Source organism: Chiloscyllium plagiosum, unplaced genomic scaffold, assembly GCF_037043375.1.
Source record: "Chiloscyllium plagiosum isolate Xiang-an unplaced genomic scaffold, Cpla_swu_hap1 HiC_scaffold_1, whole genome shotgun sequence".
NCBI lineage: Eukaryota > Metazoa > Chordata > Chondrichthyes > Orectolobiformes > Hemiscylliidae > Chiloscyllium > Chiloscyllium plagiosum.
The window spans coordinates 64180502-64201398 of record NW_028270139.1 but is presented as its reverse complement, the minus strand read 5'-3'; the positions used below and the strand labels follow the sequence as shown (position 1 = coordinate 64201398).

General features: G+C 41.2%; 1 long non-coding RNA gene across 1 annotated transcript in view; it reads right to left on the bottom strand.

Moving 5' to 3' along the window:
- The window catches only part of LOC122551362 (uncharacterized), an 87826-nt gene that overhangs the window by 9477 nt on the left and 57452 nt on the right, over nucleotides 1-20897 (bottom strand). The window contains exons 3-4 of the long non-coding RNA XR_006312083.2: nucleotides 9745-9848; nucleotides 4426-4572 (exon numbers count right to left, since the gene is read on the bottom strand). This is a non-coding gene — a long non-coding RNA (uncharacterized LOC122551362). The remainder of the gene's footprint in view (nucleotides 1-4425; nucleotides 4573-9744; nucleotides 9849-20897) is intronic.

Below are 20897 nucleotides of genomic sequence, written 5' to 3'. Positions count from 1 at the left end.
TAGTTCTCTTGCATTGAAGTAAATGCAGTTTAATTTATCAGTTCTACCTTGTTCTCTGCTTTGTCCCTGCCTGCCCTGACTGTTTGACTCGCTTCTTTTCTTAACTGCACCAGTCTCAGATTGATCTCTCTCCTCGCTATCCTTCTCCCAGACACCAGCTCCTCAGCCATGCATTCATCTGCTTTCCTGACCTCACTAGCTCGTAGCACTTGGAGTAATCCAGATATTACTACTCTTGAGGACCTCCTTTTTACATTCCTATCTAACTACATTCTCCCTTCAGAATCTCATCCTTTTCCCTTCCTTTGTCGTTAGTTCCAATGTGTACAATGACCTCCTGCTGGGACCTCTCCCCCTTGAGAACATTCTGCAATCTCTCTGAGACATCCTAGATCCTGGCACTAGGGAAGCAACACACCGTTCTGATTTTTTGCTGCTGGCCACAGAAACGTCTGTCTGTGTCTCAGACTAGAGAATCCCCTAAAACAATCAATTCTTGGAAACTGACGTAAACTTCATTGCATTAGAGACAATCTCGATACCAGAACCTTGGCTGTTTGTGCTACATTCTCCTGAGAACCCATCACCCCCTACATTTTCCAGAACAGCATACTTGTTTGAAATGGGGATAGCCATAGAAGACTCCTGCATGATCTGCCTACATCTCATACCCTTCCTGGAGTTAACCCATCTATGTGACTGTATCTGTGACTTTTCCCCCTTCCTATAACTGCGATCTATCACATCCCCTTGCTCTTGTAAATTCCTCATTGCCTCTAACTGTCTCTCCAACCGATCCATTCGATCTGATAGGATTCGCAACCAATGGCATTTATTGCAGATATAATCCTCAGTAACCCATAAACTCTCCCTAAACTCCTACATCCGACAAGAATGTAGGACATCACTCTACTAAAGGCCATTTTTGCTTTTTCCAATCTACAGACCCAGAAAATTGCACTGTCTTATTCTTCTACAAAACACTGCTCCAGGCTAACTTAATATTTATGGCTTATATTTTTAAATTTAATCAAGAGGCATATCACAATAAAACATACAATCAAGAAAGAATTCACTCTACTCACTACTGCAGACTTACTGTAAGGCCACACTTAAAACTATTCACTTATCTGTTTCTGTGGTGTGACCTCTCCTAAACCAGTTCCTCCAAGATCAGTTGTGAATTTCTAATTTTGTTAATTTTCCCAGACACCCTCTGATGTCCAGCGATACATGAATTCAACCAGCAAAGGCAGTAACTGCGCAGGTTCACTGCTGCATCAGTTAGCAATGTGGGTTTCTTTCTCTCTCTCTCTCTCTCTCCTGCACTGACCTCACCATGTGTTGTCTTTGTCTGTTCCTCTCCCTTTTAAAAGTGCTGTTGTTTTGACTTCTTTTTCTCCAAAGTTCCAAAACAATGCAATTGTTGCTTCTGGAATTCAAGGAAATCACCTCCAACATCTAAAATACCTCAAAAAAGGAGCAGCTTGTTACAGCCAGAAATGTTTCTTGTCCTCCATCTTGGATAAAAGGGTTTGGGATTTTCTGGGACCCTGCTCACTATGGATATCTCATGACCCCTTTTATCCCTCTTAATTCCTCATTTCAGATTGGACCTACATTCCCGATATTCTTCCAAGGCTTTGTCTATCTTCAGTCACCTAGGCCTTATATACACATTCTTTCTCCTCTTAACCAGTCTCATAATTTCACCTGTTATCCATGGTTCCATAATCTTGCCATTTCTATCCCTCATTTTCACAGGCACATTTCTCTCCTGAACTCTAATCAACCTCTCTTTAAAAGCCTCCCAAATATTGAATGTGGATTTCCCTTCAAACAGCTGCTCCCAATCTACATTCCCCAACTCCTGCCAAATTTTGGTACAGTTAGCCTTCCCCCAATTTAGCAATTTTCCTTTAGTACCACTCTCATCTTTGTCCAAGAGTATTCTAAAATGTACAGAATTGTGATTGCTATTCCCAAAGTAATCCCCCACTGTAACTTTAACCACCTGGCCAGGAGTTGGAGTATTTACTCCAACTTCCCGAGTTGGAGTATTTACATACTGCTCTCGAAAACCCTCCTGGATGCTCTTACAATTTCTGCTCCATCCAGACCTCGAAAACTAAGTGAATCTCAGTCAATGTTGGGAAAATTAAAATCTCCTATCACCAACACCGTATTGCTCTGACATCTTTCTACGGTCTCTCTACATACTTGTATCTCTATCTCATGTTCGCTGTTGGGAGGCCTGTAGTACAATCCCAACATTGGTACCACACCCTTCCTATTTCTGAGCTCTCCCCAAATTGCCTCACTGCTCAAGTCCTGCATTGTGCTCTCCTTCAGCACAGTTGTGATATACACTTTGACCAGTAATGCAACTCCTCCACCCCTTTTACCTCCCTCTCTATCCTCCCTGAAGCAACAATATCTTGGGATATTCATTTGCCAATCATGCCCTTCCCTCAACCAAGTCTCAGTAATAGCAATAACATCATACTCCCAGGTATTAATCCATGTCTTAGGTTCATCCGTCTTACCTACTATACTTCTTGCATTAGAACAAATGCACCTCAGACCACCTGTCCCTCTGTGTTCATCATCTGCTCCCTGCCTACTCTTCCCTGTACTCACACTGACTTCATTATCTAGTTCCTTACAGGCTTTAGTTACTACCTCCTTTCAGTCCACTAACTTCCTCATTTGGTTCGCATCCCCCTGCCACATTAGTTTAAACCCTCCTCAATAGCGTTACCAAAAGCACTCTCAAGGACATTGGTTCCAGTCTTGCTCAGGTGTAGACCATCCAATTTGTAATAATCCCACCTCTCCCAGAACCTGTCCCAAACTACCATAAATCTGAACCTCTCCTTCCTGCACCATCTCTCAAGCCATGCATTCATCCTGACAATTCTCCCATTTCTACTCTGACTACCTCTGAGGTCCTACTTTTTAACTTGTTCCCCAACTCCCTGAATTCTTCATGTAGGACCTCATCCCACCTTTTACCCATATCATTGGTGCCTACAAGCATCACAACAACTGGCTATTCACCCTCCCCACTGAGAATTTTCTGCAGTCAATCCGAGACATCCCTGACCTGTGCACCTGGGAGGCAACAGGAGTCTTGTTTACGACCACAGAACCGCCTATCTACTCCCCTAACGATTGAATACCCTATGACTTTTGCCCTTTCACTCTTTTTCCAGCCCTTCTGAACAGCAGTGCCATGAACCTGACTACTGCTGCCTTCCCCTGTGAGCCATCTCCCCCGACAGTATCCAAAACGGTATACCTGTTTTGGAGGAAGCAGGAAAATCGACATTTTGGGCAAAAGCCCTTCATCAGAAATGAGGCTGGGAGCCTCGGGGGTGGAGAGATAAATGGGAGGGGAATGGTGCTGGGGAGAAGGTAGCTGGGAGTGCAATAGGTGGATGGATTGGGGGTAAAGGTGATAGGGTAAAGTGGATAGGTGGGAAGGAAGATTGACAGATGGGACAGATCATGCGGATGGTGCTGAGCTGGAAGGTTGTAACTGGGGCAAGGTGAGGGGAGGGGAAATGAGGAAACCGGTGAAGTCCACATTGATGCCATGGGGTTGGAGGGTCCCAAGGCGGAAGATAAGGCGTTCTTCCTCCAGACGTCGGGTGGTGAGGGAGTGGCAGTGGAGGAGGCCCAGGACCTGCATTTCCTTGGCAGAGTGGGAGGGGGAGTTGAAATGTTTGGCCACAGGGCAGTGGGGTTGATTGGTGCGGGTGTCCTGGAGATGTTCTCTGAAGCGCTCTGTAAGAAGGCGTCCAGTCTCCACAATGTTGAGGAGACCGCATCGGGAGCAACAAATACAGTAAATGACATTGGTGGATGTGCAGGTGAAACGTTGTTGGATGTGGAAGGCTCCTTTGGGGCCTTGGATGGAGATGAGGGAGGAGGTGTGGGCGCAGGCTTTGCAATTCCTGCAGTGGCAGGGGAAGGTGCCAGGACGGGAGGGTGGATTGTTAGGGGGCATGGACCTGACCAGGTAGTCACGGAGGGAACAGTCTTTGCAGAAAGCGGATGGGGTGGGGAGGGAAATATATCCCTGGTGGTGGGGTCCTTTTGTAGGTGACGGAAATGGTGGAGGATGATGCGATGTATGTTGAGATTGGTGGGTTGGAAGGTGAAGACCGGGGGGTTCTGTCCTTGTTGCAGTTGGAGGGGTGGGGTTCGAGGGCAGAGGTGCGGAAAGTGGATGAGATGCATTGGAGGGCATCTTCAACCACGTGGGAGGGGAAATTGCGCTCATTAAAGAAGGAGTCCATCTGATGTGTTCTGTGGTGGAACTGGTCCTCCTGGGAGCAGATACGGTGGAGGCGGAGGAATTGGGAATACGGGATGGCATTTTTGCAGGAGGCAGGGTGGGAGGAGATGTAACCCAGTTACCTGTGTGAATCAGTGGGTTTGCAGAAAATGTTGATGTTGAGTCAGTGACCGTTGATGGAGATGAAAAGGTCCAGGAAAGGAAGAGAGGTGTCAGAGATGGTCCAGGTGAATTTAAGGTCAGGCTGAAATGTCCACCATTTCCTCCACCTACAAAATGCAAGATGAACATTAGATTTGAAATCTAATAATATTGGGGAAGAAGCTGTTCTTGAACCTGTTGGTGTATGTGTTTAAGCTTCTGTATCTTCTTCTTGACAGAAGAGGTTGGAAGAGATTATAACTGGGGTGCGAGGAGTCTTTGATGATGTTGGCTGCCTTTCCAAGGTAGCAAGAAGTGTATTTGGACTCAATGGATGGAAGGTTGGCTTGGGTGATGGTGTGGGTTGCGTTCACAACTTTCTGTAGTTTCTTACAGTCCTGGGCAGACCAGTTGCCATACCAAGCCGTGGTGTATCCGGATAGAATGTTTACTATGGTACATCTGTAAATGTTGTTGAGGGTCCTTATGGACATGCCACATTTTCTTAGCCTCCTGAGGATGAAGAGGCATTGTTGTGCCTTCTTGACCATCACATCAACGTGGGAGATCCAGGACAGATTGTTAGTGATTGTCACTCCCAGGAACTTGATGCCGTCAACCACGTTCACCTCAGCTCCATTAACTTAGATGCTGGCTCATCCTCCTGCTTGGTTTGTGAAGTTGATGGTCAGCTCTTTAGTTTTGCTGACATTGAGGGAGAGACTGTTATCTTTGCATCGTGTCACCAAACACTCTACCTCTTTCCTGCATTCTGTTTCAGTATTGATTGATATCCAGCCTACAACAGTGGTGTTGTCAGTGGAGTTCAGATGAAATTTGACCACACAAAAAAGTCATGAGTGTATAGCGAGTAAGCATCTCTGTGGGGTGCTGGTATTGAGGATTATCGTGAAGGAAGAGTTGTCGTCTATCTTCACTGATTGTGGTCTGTGAGTCAGGAAGTTGACAATCCAGTTGCAAAGGGCAGAGTAGAGACCTAGGCCTGGGAGTTTGGAGATTAGTTTGTGAGATTATGGTGTTGAAGACGGAGCTGTAGTCAATTAGTAAAAGCCTGATGTAGGTATCTTTGTTGTCCTGCTGTTCCTGGGATGAGTGTAGTGCTGGAGAGATGGCATCTGCTGTGAATCTGTTGTGAAGTGATATTGCAACAAGATTTCAGGAATTATTCTGTCAGTGAAAAAAGCACAAGCATCCGAGAGTGCTCCTTACCTCTTTGCAAGATGTAATGCATTAATGCAGACAAGCAATTTCTGTGTGCGGTAGCAGACCATCTGATGACAAAGCCTGGTATGTGGGGGTTGGAGTAAGGACATGGGAGAAGGTGCTCTGGCACTAAAATTATTAAGCTCGATATTGAGTCCTGCAGGCTCCCCAAGTGGAAAAAGAGGTATTGTTCTTCCAAATTGCACTGAGCTCCGCTGGAGCACTGCAGCAAGCCTGAGACAAAGATGTGAGCCAGGGAACATGGTAGTGTGTTAATGTTGCAGGCAAAAGAAGCTCAAGGTCATTTTGGATTTTCAAGAAAAAGATTGCAATTTGACAGTTCATATCCAATTGCATGAATCAATATTTTGAAGGTGCAGGAATGATTCATTTGAATTTAAAATTTACATCCAGAAGTTGGAAGAGGTCAGGCAGTAATGTTGGGAAAAAAGTGAAAATTGCATTTTATTCATTCTAGATTGAAGGGGAGTCATTTTGGACTCAAAACATTAATACTGTTTTTCATTCCAGAGATGCTGCCAGAGTTATTGATTTCCTCCAGAATTTTCTGTTTTTACTTTTAATTGAAGACATATAGTTTGAATTTATTTTAACTGAAATATAACCGTTAAATGCGATACTTTTTAAAAAAAACTAAAAATGTCTTTGGAGAATCAAGTCTAAAACCTGATGTTGAGTGATTAACTTCACCCAGAATACTTCTCGCAAACAGAAAGTAATTATTCTAAATTTGGTTCCTAACTGCCATGACTGAAGTTAATTCCTTGCTGTACCAGGTTTGTGAACTTGACACATTCTGAGCTGGCAGCTTTTCAATTTGCTTCTCAGTGGAAATGACAATCAGAGTACATGTAGTTCCACTGTGTCTTCATTGATAAAATGACATCAATGTTGACCCCCAAAATTTCTAGGTTTTTAAAAATTCATTCTTGGAATATGGGCATTTGAGGCTGTGTCAGCCTTTTTTGCTTATCCCTAATTGTCCTGGAGAAGGTGACAGTGAGTTGCCTTCATGAACTGCTGGTAGTCCTTGGAGTATCGGGAAACATAGAGTGGTGTTAAAATAAAAGTGCAAGGATTTTAACTCAGTGACACGGTAGGAATGACAATATATTTCCAAGTCAGGACAGTGACAATTAGAGAGGAACTTGCAGATGGTTGTATTCTTGCACATCTATGACCCTTGCCCTTCTCGGGCACCATATTGGCTCAGCGATTAGCGCTGCTGCCTCCCAGCGCCAGCAACCCAGGTTTGATTCAAGTGTCAGGCAACTGTCTGTGTGGAGTTTACGCATTCTCCCTGTGTCTGCATGGGTTTCCTTCCACAGTCCAAAGATGGTGCAGGTCAGGTGAATTGGCCATACTAAATTGCTCATAGTATTAGGTGCATTAGTCAGAGTGAAATGGGTCTGAGTGGGTTACTCTTTGGAGTGTTGGTGTGGACTTGTTGGGCCAAAGGGCCTATTTCTGCACTGTAGGGAATCTAATCTAATCTAGATAGTAGAGGTAGTGGATATGGAATTTGTTTTCCAAGGAGACTTGATGAATTACTTCACTGCACCTTGTAGGTGGTGCACAATGCTTCCACTGTGGTGGTGAGTGAAATTCTGAGGAGGTGGATGGAGTGCCAATTAAATTCAATCACTCTTGTGTTCCAAATTAATTCATATAGTTCATATTAGATAAAGCATATCACACATGAATTGGTACGGTGAACTGACCAATGATATTTAAAGATGATTGAATTAATTAGAGTTTGCTACAACCTGAGTAATGACATTTTGTTTTCGTCGGTGTGATAGTTCAAGAGCTGCAAAGTGGGACTAAATGAAAAGGCCCAGGGCATCATTTCCAACTGCCTGCAGTTTGCAATGAGCAGTGAAGTGAAGCTGCTCATTACCAACATTGGAGAGACCTGCCCAGAAAGATCTATGCAGCTATGTGGCATAAATTTCAGCCTTTCTGGCATTCACTTCATTCTGGCACCAACTTTAGGGGATCTCTGGTGTTGAATAACAGTGATGTGAGGCTAAGAAGTTCAACACTTTAACAAAGGTTTGACTTTTTAACAATATTTCAGGAGGTGAAATAAAATTTTGAACTTGCGCAATGTTGAAAGTGATTTTTTTAAATTCGTTCATGGGACGTAGGCATCACTGGCTAGGTCAGCATTTATTGTCCATCTCTAATTGCCCAGAGAGCAGATAAGAGGCAACCATATTACTGTGGGTCTGGAGTCACATATAGGACCAGACCAGATAAGAATGACTGTTTCCTTCCCTAAAGGACATTAGTGAACCAGATGGGTTTTTTTCCAACAATCGACAACATTTCATGATCATCATTAGACCCTTAATTCCAGAACTTTTAAAAACTGAATCCAAATTCCACCATGGAGAGATTCAAACACTGGTCCCCAGAATATTGCCTGAATCGTTGGATTAATAGTCTAGCGATAATACCACTAGGCCATTACCTCTCCAATATGCCATAAGCTAACTTGAAAACATCTTTTATTTTAGAAAGAACTATATAATGTTAATCGTTGCAATGGAAACATTTAGCAGACTGCATGATAAAATGAGTTTTCACATCCCTACCTGGAACAGCCTGGGAGGTGGGGTCAGACAGCATAAAATTAGATGAAAAGTTGCTGCCAATTTCACCCAATCAATTTTTATCATCTTTTCCATGTTGAGCATCTGGATCGCAATGCTCTGAATAAAAACAATGCCTCCTTGGTTCTTCTCTAGATGTTCCATCAACAATTTTAATCTTACAGACAATGAGTTCTCGACCAGTTCACCAAGTGGAAAAAGGTTTCCATACCTTAACACACCGCATCCCTTTTTCTATGTTTTGCTGTTGCAATGTAGTCTTCTGAAATATCTGCACTCTTCCAATTCTGAACTCTTGTGCACTCCTGTTTTTAATCCCACCATCAATTCAAGCCACACATTCTGCTGACTAGATATTAAGCTCTGGAATTCCCTCCCTAAATCTCTTCACCTGTAAACTTGTCTCTCCTTCTTTCGTATGATCCATAATATCAATTTCATTGACTGAGGTATGGTGACCTTTCCTTTATGTCATTATCTGGCTAAGTGTTGAATTTTGTTTGATAATACTCTTTTAAATCACTTTGGAATGTTTTACCATAGTGTTGCAAAAAACAGGTTCTTTTTGTTGTTCAATGTTTGGAGATTCTCCCTAAAGCACCAAAATGCCTTCTCCAAGAATTATTCGATTTTTCCCATCTTCTATCAACAAGCAGAGGTGTTTATGAATTATCTTTTTTTTTCCTATTGTAATAGGCCATGGTGTGCACACCTCAACTCTCTGTTTGTAAAGTTAATTTTTAAATAGCCTGCAACAAACTTTCTTGAGAGTTATTCCTGCATTCAAACCTAGGGGAAGTTTTGCCAGAACACCCACACAAACATACAAATAAGAAAAAAGAAAAAGGGGAAAGAAAAGGATTATAAGTAAGAATAGATTTAAAACTCAAAAGGTTTGGTCATTAATTTGCATAAATTTTAACTGAATCCAGAAAGTCAGTATTCAATGTAGGTTCCTTTCCATTGATGTTTTGAGTTTAGGTGGGTGCAGTTGGCTGAATTTACAGTATTTCTGTTGAAGTTAACATAGGCACAGTGAGATGAGGCTGATATCCACTTTTTGACAATTACAGGGTTTCTTCCAGAAACCAGGTTCCAATGAGGTTGAGACCTTGGGCAGGCATAGTTCTGGCTGTAAGGTGAGCAGAGTTCAGATTCTTAATAGACGGACTCAATATTCACAGAAAAACCACATCTTACCAGATTGAAGCATAGGTTCAGGAAAAGTACAATAAATCTTTTTTCAAAAACCAGGAGATTTGGTTATGTGACAGGGATTCTGGATGAATCAGTTCCAAAATAATGGAATAGTTTTGATAGTTTTAACCAGGGTCATTCATCCTTATATGAGATAGCTGTGATCCATTTACGCTACCTGAGGCATAATGTGTCCATAGGTCTCCGTTTGTTCTCAGTGTTAATGGGGAAACATCTTACCTGTTTGTAATTTGCTTGTTGACTGTAAGGTCCACACAATGCAGGGATGTGACATTCTAGGAGAGGGTGGCTTTAGTTTTCATCCTTTGTGATTTCTGCTGGAACTGTCCAGAAAAATGTAGAACTTGCCTCACTTTATTGCAAGTCGTCATATTTTAATCCAACAAAATCTATTTTTAAAGTTAAACAAGAAAATATACTTTTCAAAACAACTTATGACCATGTTCAAGTACTGGGAAACCTGGTACTTGGCAAACTGAAGATTTTTCTACACAATCCTTGAAAGGAGGCAAAGTGTAGAGTGCCAAAAATGATCAGATTGTTACTCTCTAGGAAAAGGAGAAGCAATAATGATGCAGATTATTCAGTTTAAAACAGGAGATTTAAAGCTGGAAATACATTAGATGTCATATTATAAGCAATATAAAAGATCACAAGTCACAACATTATAATTCTATCTGATATCTCTCTCTTTTCCAGATTTCTCAGTTTTGATAATATAATTTAATGCATTCAAATCAATATTTCCACAAACTGAAATGACATTAAGGGCAGGATCGACACATTTTGTTTGTCCTTTCACTGTATTCCAAGCTCTTTTAATGATGGAATATGAGTCAAGCAAGTTTTTTCTCAGCCGCACCTTGCTTGTATAATAGACTTTCAGAACCGGTGTAATGTAGGTAGAAGGTCAATGGCCTTTACCACTCCGCCAGGGTGAGTGCCATCATCTTCTCTCTGCTACCTCACACTCTATCTCTGCTAATGCTTCCACCTCCTACTAAGCCTCATGATCTACCATACTCACTGATGTATACAGCACCCTTGCTCACCCTCACCCATTCCTTACTGTGACATCACTAACTCTGCATGCCATCCGAGCTGCCTACTCATCAAGTCAGAAATCTCACTAAGTTAAAGCTGGACCACCCACTTTCATCTTCTGTTACACCTGCTACATTCTCATTACAACAATAAAACAGTTCATAATAGGGCAGAAAGAGTCATAACTTTGCCCATCATTCAGCTCCTTACCATATATGAGGAGATGATCCTAACTCTGACCATCCTGAGCAGGCACTGGACAGGTACTGAGGTTGCTCTTGACTGACTGTGCCAGGATCCCCTGCTTGAAGGCTATCTTCCTTGACTGGACTGATGCCCCCCAACAACTACATTTTGCAGAATTATTTTTGCAGATGCATTTTATTTTGCTCAAAATGTGCAAAATCTGCAGGCAGATAATGCAGGCATCAATCCATGTAATATTTTATAAATTCCACTTTAGAATAGAACCAAATTGGGATACAGAGAGATCTCTAACCTCACAACTTTAATACATTATCTGAGCTGAGATATCAGTTTTTTTTAAATAAAACCTTAAATTATTTCAAGAAAGTGACTTAAAAGAAGTTCTGAGTCTTACATGTTAATGAACCAAAACCTGCAACCTATTCTAAAAGATGAAAGACTTAACAGCAATCTAGGTTTGTTCAATATATCATTTCAGTTGCATGACACTGTAATCTTTTGCTATAAATTCTGTGCCTTATGGTCCTGCTCCACAGCTACTTGATGAAGGAGCAGCGCTCCGAAAGCTAGTGCTTCCAAATAAACTTGTTGGACTATAACCTGGTGTCGTGTGATGTTTAACCTTGTCCATCCCAGTCCAAAACTGGCTCGTCCAAATCATGACATAGAGATATACAGCATAGAAACAGACCCTTCAGTCCAAATCGTCCAGATATCCCAACCTAATCAAGTCCCATTTGCCAGCACTTGACCCATATCCCTCTAAACCCTTCCTATTCATATACCCATCCAAATGCTTCTTAAATGTTGCAATTGTATCAGCCTCCACCACTTCCTCTGGCAGCTCATTCCATACACGTACCACCCTCTGTGTGAAAAAGTTGCCCTTGGGTCACTTTTATATTTTACACCTCTCACCCTAAACATATGCCCTCTAGTTTTGGATTCCCCCACCTCAAGGAAAAGGCGTGTGTTTGTGTATTTTTGTTTGGGTTTCAGAAGATCAACAGTTTCAAATATATTTTTGTTGGCAAAGAGCATCACAGAAACAGCAGGGAGAGAAAATGTGCAAGTCATGAAATTGGTGCTGTACAAATGTTGCAAGCCAGTGAAAAGGGATTAATGGCTTAATTGAAGGTGCAAATGCATCACATGATAATGATTTCCTGGAATTGTTATGGTGGTTACTATTGGATGCAACATAACAAAACACAGTACAACAGAATGCAATATATAATTAGCTCTACTTTAATAGTCATCTCACCATTTATCCAATCTCAAAGTAGAATTGGTAACGGGTCATTACTTCACAGTTTGTATCATTCCATGCACTACTGTTTTGAAAGTAATATTTCTTTGTATTTCAAGCAGATCTGTTTTTTTCTTGTCATTGGTATATCGCTGTATTTTTCTACCACATGAGTTAAAAGTACAGTTTAACAATTCATTGATTTCTGTTTATTAACCAGCAGTTACAAGTTCCTCTCCCTACCTGTATCATGCAGGGGAAGATACTCAACCTGTGACAGCATGAATACAAAATGGGCAGGCCATCAACACGGCACACCCAATCCTGAGGGCAATAGAACATGGATTATGTTTGGATTGTGCCCCCTGTCAATACGATGGGGATGCCATTTGTGTTATTCAGATTAATTATTGACAGAGTGATCACTGTGGGAGAGTGGGTGGAACGGGAATTCAGGCAATGCCATCATCGTTTAAGGGCAGACTACATTTCTTACATGTTGTATGCTTCTGAATCAAAACTTGAACTAGAACAGACAACTGCCAATATGAGTTCTATGAGGATTTCTTGATTTACAGACAGTGCAGGGGATTTCAATGATCCCAGAGGCCCTCTTCTGGTTAAGGATGTCATACATGGCAATAGTAGACAGAGGTGATTGAGTTGACAAAGAGGCATATGGTGTGCAGGAACTGATAAGAGCATCAAGAATCATTAATGATCTAACCACAGCTGATAAATGCAATGCATACTCACATTTCTCATTCTTTCCCATTATCCTTGCACTATCTGCAGTCCCAGGACTCACAAGCCTTCCTTCTGCCATTCCCATCTTCTTTATTGAACCACCTTATGCTGTTGTTTGCACACTGTAGTGATACTGTTATCCATGTTACTCTCATCTCTTCCCCACAATTGCACACAATTCTACTCTGACGCATACATCTTCACAAACTCTTGTCAGGCCATGCATCTTCTTGTCCCACAAAATGATAAAATAGCAGGGAAGTAAAGACCTGCCCACATTTCAAATGCAATAGCCTTGGGGGAAACCACTTTTAATGTAGGGGACAGAGGATAGACCAGAATTTTTAAAAATTCACTCATGGGCCATAGGTACTAATGGCTAGGCCAGCATTCACTTTCCGTCCCTAGTTGTCCTTGAGAAGGTGGTACTGAGATGCCTTCTTGTACTGCTGCTGTCCATGTGCTGTAGGTTGACCCACAATGCCCTAGGGAGGGCAGCAACTGTGAAGGAATGGCATCGTGAATCTCCTCTGCACCCTCTCTAGCGTAATCACATCCATGGATTGTGTGGTGACCAGAGCTGCTCGCTGAATTCCCTATTATGGCCTAATTAATGTTTTATAAAGTTGCAACAAGACTTCCCTGCTCCTATATCCGACACCCCTGCTAAAGAAGGCAAACATCTCTCATGCCTTCCTCATCACCCTGTGCTGACAAATTCAGTGATCAATGGACATGCATACCAAGGTCCCTTTGTTCCTCAGTACTTCTTAGGAATCTACCATTCACTGTGTATGTCCTTCCATTATTAGACCTTCCCAAAATACATCACCTCGCATTTAGCAGGACTAAATTCCATCTGCCATTGCTCTGCCTAGTTTACCAGCTGATCAATATCACACTGTAGCCTGAGATCAGCCTCCTCGCTATCAACAACATCCCCAATTTTCATGCTATCTGCAAACTTACTAATTATACTTTCTACATGCACATCCAAGTCATTGATGTCTGTAACAATGGTCCCAGCATCGATTCCTATGGTAAAGCACTGGTTACAAGCTTGCAATTACAAAAACAACCCCCACCATCATTCTTTGCCACTTATTTGCAAGCTAATTTGGAATCCAGTTTGCCAACTTGCCATGGGCTCAAACCTCTTGGATCAACCTTCCATGTAGGACCTTGTTAAATAACTTACTGAAGTCCATTTAAACCATACCAAGTTCATTACCCTCATCTATATATTTAGTCACCTTTTCAAGAAAACTCAATTAAGTTAGTCAGACGGGAGCTCCCTCTAAGAAATCTGTGCTGACAATTGTTGTGTTGACTAACACTGGCCTTCCAAATTTTTTCCAATAATTTCCCTACACTGATATCAGACTAACTGGTCTGTAATTTCCTGGCCTATCCCTGCTGCCCTTCTTGAACAAAGGAACCACATTAACTGTCCTCCAGTCATCTGGCACTTTACCTGTGGCCAGCAAAGTATTAAATATATCTGCCAGGTCCCAGTAAAGGCAGATATAAACATAAGAATTGGAAGCAGGAACAAGCCACTCGGCCTTTTATATCAGTTCTTTTATTCAATAAGATCACAGCTAATCTGATTCCTCCACATTCCCACCTACCTCCAAAAACCTTTCACCCTCTTGCTTATCAAGAACTATCTACTCTGCCTTAAAAAATATAACATCTTGAAAATAAGGTACAAAAGTCTCTTGAAAACCTTTGACCACTATGAGGAAAGCTATCCTCCGATCTCTGTCTTATTTGGGTGACTCGTTATTTTGAAATAGTTACTCCCTACTTCTATATTCTCCATCCTTTGAACATGCACTCTATCAGGATCTCATAGTATGTTATATGTTTGAATCAGCTCACTTCTAACTCTTGTAAACTCCAGCAGATACAAGTGTAGCCAGTCTAACATCTACTCATAAGATAATCTGCCCACTCCAGGTTTTAGTTTGGCAAACATTCTCTGAACTGTTGTCAAGGCATTTACATCATTCCTTTAATAAGGAGACCAATATCCTGTTATTTGATGCATAACATTCCTACTTTTGTATTTAACTCCCCTCACAATAAACAATAGCATTCTCTCACCTTTTCAAATTACTTGCTGTAACTGCATACTAATGTTTTGCAATTCATGCACTACGACACCCAGAACTCTGCAATCTCATACCATTTAGATAATTTGCTTTTGCTGTGATTCTTCCTATCAAAATAGACAGTATTACATTTTCCCACATTTTCCAGACCGTTGTCCACTCATTAAACCTGTTTTTTTCAATAATTGCTTACAATAACTCCCCTAACTGATGTCAGACTAACTGGTCTGTAATTTCCTGGTCTATCCCTGCTGCCTTCTTGAACACAGAAAGCACATTCGCTGTCCTCCAGTCGTCTGGTACTTTACCTGTGGCCAGCAAAGTATTAAACATATCTGTCACGTCCCAGTAAAGGCAAATATAAACATAAGAATTAGGAGCAGGAACAAGCCACTCAGCCCTTTATATCCATTCTGTTATTCAATAAGATCATGGCTAATCTGATTCCTTCACATTCCTTCTAAAAATCTTTCCCCCTTTTGCTTATCAAGAACCTATCTACCTCTGCTTTCAAAACATATTTGTTTTGACAAGAGTCATTTTTGGCCTCCTTATGCACTCTTCACAAAGTATCTTTCTACATATTTTTGTTTCAGCAAATTTAATGGTCATACTATCCCTTCATCCAAATAGTAAAACATTGAGGCCTCAGAACTGAACCCTTTGGCATATTACTCATTTCTCCTTGCAAACAGAAGATGACCCTTAACAATCTTCTCTCTGTTGTCTGTTAGTTAGATGATCTTCTATTCATGTTGCTCTGGTACTCCCAATACCATGAATTTTTATTTTCTGCAAAAAACCTTTGTTCTGGCACCTTAACAAATGCCTTTTGGAAATCTAAGTACAGTACATTCCCAGGGCCCATTGATCTACAGCACAAGTTACTTCCTCAAAAATCTCTAATTAATTGATTAAATATGATTTCCCTTTCATGTTGATTCTGTCAAATAGAGTCTTACATGTTTCCCATGATAGATGTCTATTTCATTCCCTGAATTATGGCTATTTCTGGGATGTTACTTGTATTCTTTACAGCAAATAGTTTTTCAATTCATCTGCTACCTCCTCATTTCCCATTATTGATTTTCCAGACTTACTTAATATAACTTCTGTTAACTAATTTTTAAAAATTTGTTAACAGAAACTGTTACTATCTGTGTTTCTGTTTTATTTCAATTGTAGTAATTGTAGTCTTCTGATCTGCCAGCCACCTTTGAATAATTATATGTTTTTAGTTCAGATTTGACACAATTTTTAACTTTATTAGTTAAGCAAGAATGATCTGTCCCCAGTTGTCTTTTTTTCCTTTGGAATATATCTATTCTGTGTATAATTCCTGTATATATCCATATAAATATCTGCTATTTATCGCATCTCCCTTGACACAATTTGCCAGTTCACTTTAGCCAACTTAATTCTTTCTGGCAGGGTGGGGTGATCTGTACTATGAGATCATTAATTGATTCAATCTCATTGCTCAATACCTGAATGAGGCTCTGTGCTGTTTTAAGAAACAAATTCAAAGGAATTCTACAAACTTCTTAATCAGTTACCATTGCCCATCTGAATTTTTTCAGTTTACATGTTGATTAAAATTTACCATGATTCTCACTGTACCTTTCTTTCTTTATATTCCATTCCACCATGGTTAGTGTAGCGGGCCTGTACATTCTGACAAGTGACTTCTTGCCTTTATCATTTCTCTTATTTACTAAAACTGCTTCTACATCCTGGTTTCCTGAACATTTTGGTCAACCCTCTCTATGGTGCTAATGTTATTGTTAATTAATAGAGCCACACTCCACCTTTTCATAGCTTCCTTTCATTCCTAAATGTCCAGCACCCTTTGTAGTTTTGCTCCTTACCTGTTGTCTGACTCCAGTGCTGCTGCAGTACAGAAAGCTGGAAGAGTGCTGTAGTGCTTTAACTGTTGATACATACATAACAGTTTCACATAACACAGCCGCAAAGTGTTTTAAAGAAGGAGCGTTTTAATTTTAATTTTAAAGAAGGAGCGTTTTAATTTTCGCGGAGATAAAGTCAGGGACATACAGCATAACGTTGTACAGAAAATCATTTTTAAGGTGGAATCATTGATAGTGGCAACCTCTTTATCAATTGGGCAACCAATGACACTCTTACTGATTACAATTATCTAATCGATTATAAATCAAGCAACAGATGATCCTTAGAAAAGAGCTTTAAAACCCTTGCTTGGTATTGGCAAGAAGAGTCTTTACAAGATTATCATATCTGATCATTCCATTGACACTTAGAAAGATAGAGAAAAGATCTGTAAGATTCTGAAGACCAGCTGAAGCTAAGAATTAATTTCAGGATTAATAAACTATCACTCATAACATACAGACAGCAACCTCAAGAGCCTATCGACCAATTTGTTGGAGGTAGTCACAGCAAAGGAGATGAATGTGATTTCAAAGAAAAGGGGAATTGTCAGAGAGTGTTATTGAGTTAGTCATCACACTCCGCATCAATTAAAGTCTTTAGGAAGGATTGTTTTGCCAAGTAAAGGTGCCATATGTTAACACGTTATTTCAGGTTGGATGTGTATGAAGCCATAGTGGCAAATGAACCACAATTACATGCTTAAAGTGCAGCCAACATCATTGCTACAGTCAGTCTTGTGCAACTCTATAACAAAGTTGCTTTGTTGCATCTATGCAAAAGCTGAGGAGTTATTCTTGACGTCTGTGAAGCACATAGGACCAAGGAAATTTGGGCATGTATGTGCAGAATACCTGGCTTTAAAGGCTAAACTATATTCCAGAACAAAACACAGATCAACAACAGGATAGCACTACACCTGCAGCAAGGAAAGTATTAAGAAGCACAAGCAAATTATTGAGACAATCAAGCGAAAAGCAAATTTCAGAAGATGGCCAAACTTTCCATGTTGTTTACTTGACAACAACGTTGATTATACAAAGTGATCAGAAACTTAATATCATTAATATCAAATGTCTGGAAAGGACAGAATGACACACACTGAAAGCTAAAATTGATGCAGAAACTATTGCCAACACATTGCCAGCAGGTATCCTGACAGACTTACACCGCAGCAAGTGATGTTCCCTGGTACAGCCCACAGGAGACCATTTCACATCATACAACAGATCATCAGTTCCATTAATTGCCGCAATCACACTGCAGTGTTAATACCCAAGCTCACCATGGTTTACCAAAATCTTCCACCTGGTTGGTATCAATTATCCAGCATTGGCAGTCACACCAGAATGCACTTGCCTTGAGATTAGAATCCCTACAGTGTGGAAACAGGTCCTTCTGCCCAACAAGTCCGCACTGACCCTCCGAAGAGTAACCCACCCAGACCAATGCACCTAACACTAGTTAGGTGGCCAATTCATCTGACCTGCACATCTTTGGACTGTGGGGGGAAACCAGAGCACCCAGAGGAAACCCACGCAGACATGGGGGGGAATGTGCAAACTCCACGCAGACAGTTGCTTGAGGCTGGAATCGAACCTGGGACGCTTGTGATGTGAGGCAGCAGTGTTAACCACTGAGCCATCATACCGCCTTGGTATAATTATAATTCATGAAATTCAAAGCATACCCATTGTGACAGAGTAGACCAAATATGAAGCAATTGAAACAGTTAATGATCTCCATGGACTTTAAGTGAGACATAGGATGATTACATCTGGCACATTAAGCAGATTATCTAATCTACACAAAGACGGAGATATTCCTCCTGATCTGCAGGTTGAGTATCTCATCTATAAAGCTGGAGATGTTCTCGAGTCTGATCTGCTATATCTAGGCCAAAGATGAGCAATTCCAAGAACTGCAAAAGATCATTAGCCAGGAAATGGCTGGCAGTATTAATGAAACAGCTGAAATGATTTGATCATTTCGGACACGCAGATATGAATATCTGTGCATATTATGATAAGTCATTTTTAAATGAAAACAAGTTCTAATATCAAAAGTAATAACCAAAGATTATACGTCAATGTTACAACAGGGGCTCATCGGCATTGAATGCACAAGACACTGGCAATTGATTGTAGAGTCATAGAGTCATAGAGATGTACAGCACGGAAACAGACCCTTTGGTCCAACTTATCCATGCCAACCAAATATTCAAACCCAGTCTATTCGCATCTGCCAGCGCCCGGCCCATATCCTTCCAAACCCTCCCTATTCATATACCCATCAAGATGCCTTTTAAATGTTGCAATTGTACTAGCCTCCACCAAGTATGGCAGCTCATCCCATACACGTACCACCCTCTGCATGAAAATGTTGCCCCTTATGTTTCTTTTATATCTTTCCCCTCTCACCCTAAACCTATGCCCACTAGTTCTGAACTCCCCCACCCCAGGGAAGAGACTTTGTCTACTTACCCTATCCAGATTTTATAGATCTCTATAAGGTCACCGACGCTCCAGGGAAAACAGCCCCAGCCTGTTCACCCTCTCCCTATAGCTGAAATCCTCCAATCCTGGCAACATCCTTGTAAATCGTTTCTGAATCCTTTCATGTTTCACAACATCTTTCCGATAGGAAGGAGACCAGAATTGCACACAATATTCCAACAGTGGACTTACCAATGTTCTGTAGAGCTGCAACATGACCTCCCAACTCCTGTAGGGGAAAGTGAGGACTGCAGATGCTGGAGATCAGAAAATGCGTTGCTGGAAAAGCGCAGCAGGTCAGGCAGCATCCAAGGATCAGGAGAATTGACGTTTTGGCATGAGCCCTTCTCCCAATTCCTGTACTCAATACTCTGACCAATAAACGAAAGCATACCAAACATCTTCTTCACTCTCCTATCTACCTGCGACTCAACTTTCAAGGAGCTATGAACCTGCACTGCAAGATCTCTTTGTTCACCAACACTCCCTAGGACCTTACCATTAAGTGTATAAGTCCTGCTAAGATTTGCTTTCCCAAAATGCAGCACCTCACATTTATCTAAATTAAACTCCATCTGTCACCTCTTGGCCCATTGGCCCATCTGATCAAGATCCTATTGTAATCTGAGGTAACCTTCTTCGCTGTCCACTACACCTCCAATTTTAGTGTCATCTGCAAACTTACCAACATAATATACATCTTATGCTCATATTGTGGACAAATGTGTTATGATGTGGTCATAAAGAGGTTGCAGAATGGTATAGACTGGTTGAGTGAATGGGCAAAAATCTGAAAAATGTGGGAAAATGTGAAATTGGCAGGGTGAATAAAAAAACAGACTATTACCTAAATGAGAATGACTGCTGAATTTCGAGCTGCAGATAGATCTAGTGCATTTGCCATAAGAGGTTAGTATGCAGGTACAACAAATAATTAAGAAGGCAAATTTACTATGAGTGGAACTGAACATAAAAGTTGGGATGTTATGCTTCAGTTGTATAAGGTTTTTGTGAGATCACGGCTCAGATACTGTATGAAGTTTTAGTCTCCTAATTTTCAGAATTATGTAAATGTATTGGAGACAGTTTGGTGACAGTGATCACTACTGTCTCACATTTACCATAGCTTTGGAGAGGGAAAGGAGCAGTTACCGAGGGAAGGTATTTAATTGGGGAAAAGGAAAGTTGACGCTATCAGACCCAGGAGGTGGGAAGTACAGACTGGGAGCAATTGTTCCACAGAAAGGGCACAGCAGACATGTGGAGACTGTTTAAGGAGCAGTTATTGCAAGTGATGCATGAATTTGTTCCTCTGAGACAGATAAGAAAGGATAAGAATTGGATGACGAGAACAGAGGAGCTTCTCGTCAAAAGGAAGAAGGCAGCTTATGTAAGGTGGGGGAAGCAGGGATCTAGCACAGCTTTAGAAGATTACAGGCTTGCTAGAAAGGAGCTCAGAAATGTACTGAAGAGAGCAAGGCGGGGGCACAAAAAAGGCTTGGCAAGAAGGACTAGGGAGAACTCAAAGGCATTGTATTCATACATGAGGAATAAGAGAATGATCAGGGAGAAGGCAGGGCCGATCAAGGATAGCGGAGGGAACTT